This window comes from Lactuca serriola, chromosome 5, assembly GCF_051521515.1.
Source record: "Lactuca serriola cultivar US96UC23 chromosome 5, Lser_US96UC23_V15, whole genome shotgun sequence".
NCBI classification, from domain to species: Eukaryota; Viridiplantae; Streptophyta; class Magnoliopsida; order Asterales; family Asteraceae; genus Lactuca; species Lactuca serriola.
The window spans coordinates 78039404-78044542 of NC_136412.1; positions in this window are offsets into that span (position 1 = coordinate 78039404).

Genomic DNA, 5139 nt, shown 5'->3' on the forward strand with positions numbered 1-5139 from the left:
TTCACACCTGGAGACTCAGGTGCTACAATTCTCCCCTACTTGAATCAGACTTTGTCCTCGAAGTCTGTAGCCAGAAATAACTTTGGGTAATGCTCCTTCATCTTGTCCTCCGGTTCCCATGTCCATTCAGAACCTGTAAAATCCCAATTTTCGAGTCCAAAAATTTCGTTTTTAATTGAGTAATTTATAAAATCGTTTACTGAAAACATTGTTAATATCATATCAATCCATAAACCATCATGAACATGTATTAGAATCAAATATCGAACAGTAATAAAAATCAGAGTACAATCCCAGAAAACTCAATGTGAAAATCATGTGTGTGTGACGCGTTGCTACGCCGCCGGCTCCTTCCCCTTGGATGAAGAGGTACCTGAAACCAAAACTGAAACTGTAAGCACAAAGCTTAGTGAGTTCCCCCATCGTACCACATACTATACAATCATACATGTTGTCGGGCAATTTTGGGGTGCCCAACCTACCCATGTCAAGCCATTATGGGGTGCTGAGTACCTGTGTCAAGCCATTTTGGGGTGCTGACTACCCGTGTCAGGCAATTATGGGGTGCCTACCTACCCTCCGGTCTATCTCACTCGGTCACGGGGACTATTTCACCCCTACTACTATCATATAATAACATGTCATAAACATGTTATTAGACATATCTAGGGTGTCCGACCTACCCTTCAATCCTAACAACCGATCGGGGGACTAATCCCCTCCTACCACCACTATCACATAGAACATAACATACCTGCACATAGAACATATCAAGTAATAGCAAACCAGACAATTATCACAGAGACAATCATCTCAATTGTAATCAACTACTAGTGGGTCGGCCTTGGTGCCCTAGACCCACTTCTACTGGAAGGTAACTCACCTCGTAAACTGCCTTTCGAACCTTGTGAAGGAAATCTCTAACAACTGCTCTGATGACTCCCGACTATCAGAGACACATAACACTCAATCAGAGTCTATAACACTACTCAGGTTAAAATGACCGTTTTACCTTTCGGTCCAATTGGGACATACTTAAGTCCCGATTCTGGCTTATCAAGCCCAGCTCTCGTACGGCCCATTAAGGATTCCATAAGGGCCCACTCATTGTCTAATTTCTGAATTAGACCTTATTTTCCCCAAACGGACCCAAAAATTCCCAAGTCCAATATAATAATTCTCAAGGGCCCAATCTTGGCCTGAAAAGGCCCAATACCCCATTTCCATATTCCTAAGTCCAAAATGATACTTCATAGTGGGCCATGGGGACCAAAAGTCTAGGCCCATCCTATTAGGGCCCAAAAGCCCAATTTTCCCAATCTGCATGCATACGCGCGGCGTACCCGGCACATACGCCCAGCATACGCTGGCTTTGAACAAGACGGGGGGTTTGATCCAATACGCGCGGCGTACCAGGGAGTACGCACATCATACTGGCTTGCTTCTTTGGGACTTCATTCGTGACTTAATCTGTTAAGTCTTTACGTCCAAAATGCAGATCCATGTCCTTTTCGACCTCCTAAACCATAAAGTCATGAACTTTATGTGCTTGCATGAAAGGTTGGGGTCAAAACATGATTTTTTTCCTTTTAACAAAGTTTAAGACCCACAAACACTTGCATGGTTGTGGCTTAACCATCAAGGTTCGATTTTTATGACTCTTAGTGCTCCTAAGAGCCCAAAAGGACAGCTATTATGGTCTGAAATCATTAAGATGCAAGACGCCTCAACAATGGAGTCCAAAAGTAACTTTAAACACTCCACATAAACAAATCTAATAATATAATGGCCAAGGTTGGAACTTGATACCTCAAATAAGTCAGAAATGGTGCTAATCTTATGGATCTACAAGCTCTTGGTGGATCCTTGCTCCTTCTTTAAGTTTATTCCTCTTCCAAAGCACCAAAACTACACCAAAAACTCTCAAATAGCTCCCAAATCACAAGAACACACAAAAGTAGGCTAGGGTTTTCATGGAGGCTATATGAGGGTGAAGGGAGGCTGAACAACTGGGGTAATGTTCTTTATATAGGGAGAAAACCCTAAATTTTAGGGTTTAAAGAGTTGTACATGTACGCTGGGCGTAACCCTGGTACGTTGGGCGTACGTGCTTGGCATCCGCGCTTAATTTCCACAAGTACGCTGGGCGTACATGGCAAAGTACGCCCCGCGTACGTGGCTTCTTCAGCCCACTAGCAAGGCTTAAAGGTTAAATCCCAAACCAAACCACACCCCACTTCAATTAGGATGAATAATAATAATACCTGGAAAATCCCGGATACTACAAATCTCCTCCACTTGAATTAGACTTCATCCTCGAAGTCCGTTGCCGATGCTGAAAATAACTCGGGATAGTGCCCTCTCATCTCATCATCCGGCTCCCAAGTCCATTCCGAGCCTTTGCGGTGCTGCCACTGCACCTTCACCGGCTCTACTTCCTTGTTCCTCAGCGCCTTTGTCTTCCTATCCAGAATGGCTATCGGTCGCTCGATGTAGTTCAGGCTATCATCCACCTGAATATCCTCGAGAGGTACCACTGCAGAGTCGTCTACTAAGCATTTCCGCAGCTGGGAGATGTGAAAGGTGCTATGAATCTGACTAAGCTCGGTTGGGAGATCCAGCCTATATGACACCTTGCCCACCCGGGCCACAACCCTAAAAGGATCAATGTACCTGGGGCCCAACTTGCCCCGCTTCCTGAATTGAATGATGCCTTTCCAAGGCGACACTTTCAGGAGTACCATATACTCGACCTGGAACTCCAGGTCCGATCGATGCTTGTCGGCATAACTTTTCTGCCGACTCTGAGCAGTCTGAAGCCTGCTCCGAACCTGCATGGCTCAAATCAGGCATGTATGGAAATGGGACTGAATGGACTCGGCGAGTCAGAAGCTTGACTCGGTGAGTCGTATGAAGATAGCCTTGGACTCGATGAGTTGGATGAGCAACTCGGCGAGTCCGATGAAGATTGCCTTAGACTCGACGAGTTGTTCTACAACTCGGCAAGTCGGATGAGTTTTTCCCGAAGAAAAGTAGTGTTTGAGTGAAATGGCTTCATTCCTTCATAGTTACACATAAATTCAACAACTTTATGTGTTCAGATGGTCCCAAGGGCTCAGATTTTTGAGTTTGAGGCCCTGGAATGGATTAGAATTCGATTATATGGAATTTGCGATAGGACTCGGCGAGTTGTTCTTCGGACTCGATGAGTCGAGTTGCAAGTCCCCATTTTCCCTTCGAGTTGTGAGTTCAGAGTGAATCAGTGAGTGGGAAAGGGGCTCGGTGAGTTAAATTCGGAGTTAGTGAAGGAGGGACTCGGCGAGTCCGGTCAACTGGAAGTTGACTTTGACCAGGGAGTTGACTTTGACTAGGGGTAATATAGTCATTTGACCCTGAGAGCATTCACCAGTAACTGATCTAGTGTTTTTGGAAATTGTAGTCGGGCAGTTCCGGAGCAGCAGTCAGCCACCTTTAGAGTTAGCATCTCAGCAACCAGCACTACAAGGTGAGTTTTCCTTCCAGTAGGAACAGGTCTACGGCCACAATTTCGACCCGTCTAGTTAGCAGTAGTTCCGGACCTTGGTCCGATGCAGTAGTTCAGTGTGCTTGATGTCTACGTGATTCAAGTATGTCTTTGTGTTATGTGTTTCGGGCTTCGGTGTCACACCCCAAAACCGAGAACGGTGGAATACGTTCTGGGGTGGAGGACATCATGTTCAGTATCATAACAATGCATAATAGTAAAAACAAGCAACCACATTCATTGCATTAATATAATAATTGTAATACATGCGTGTTCTGTACATTTATGTAGACACCAAAAGTATGAACAAAATAAAAGATGAGTCTTATATGTGCTCCATCTTCCCAAAAGCTGCATCAGTACCTGTTTATTTTTGACCTGAGAATACAAGTTATTTTGAAAACGAGTATCAGCATAAAGCTGGTGAGTTCATAAGTATTTAGTGTCGTTGCTTGTATAAAAGTGTTTACAATCTTGTAGTGAAATGCCTGTTATCAAAATTTGAAAGTAGTTTGATTCATAGAAAATCCCACATTTTCCAACAAAAGTAGTATTTTACCAAGACTGGGTTATTAGTAAGTTCGTTTCTTCGAAAATATGATAGTATTCTCGTGAAAATATCAATAATGAAAATATAGTTTTAGCCCGTTCATTTTAGAGAAGGAATGGAGTTTCACCCCAGCAGCATCCCTGCTGGTTAAATGTAATAGTGAATGTAAACTCCGGATAGTATTAATTTTGTATGCACCTCGGGATGTGTTTTTAATTAAATTTTGAATGTAAGCTAGTATGAAATCATACTGAGTGATAGCAGTACAGTGGCTGACCTTCCAGGTCACCAATAGTGTAGTAGTATTTGTCATCCCTGGGCCAAAAGGCTCGGAATGTAGCTAGCAGTCGGGATGGGGGAAAATTCGTCCCATATAGATCTATACACGTAGTGGTCGCTCTCCTTCCAGGAGACGATGGTTATCCGACGATTGCATAACGATAAGTCATATAGAGAGATGGTGCATCACATTCTGTTATAGTATTTTCTTACGTATGGTATATAATGTTCTCTTAGTATACTATGTACTGTTCTCTTGATGTAGTTTATAGTATTTCTTCTTATAACGGGTCGTGTTCCCTTAGTATAGTGTATAGTGTATAGTGTATAGTGTTCTCTTCACATCGTGCATTGCATATATAGTCTCGTAATTGTACTGACCATAGTGTGTATCATAGTAATATAAAAAATGAGTGGTAATCCTTAACTATACCTATTATAGTTAAATTGAGTACTTGATTTAGTGTCTTTGATATGTAGAAGTATTGAACTAGAATGAGGACTTTTATATCTAACACAAATATACAAGATATATAACTAAATATTAAACGACAGTCGGACAGATAACCAAATACCATAAGCCCACAATCAAACAAGAACAGGAAATAAGGCCAGTTATCAGTTCTAAGTCCTTCAATACTTATTTATATAAATATATTAGTGTAGATATGATTTGGAAATAATTTAAGGTTTTGAAAATATTGAAAAATGGTTTTAAGACAATTGATTTGTGAAAATGAGGTTAACAAACATTTACAATAACTTTTCTGACAAAATACTTTAAAAA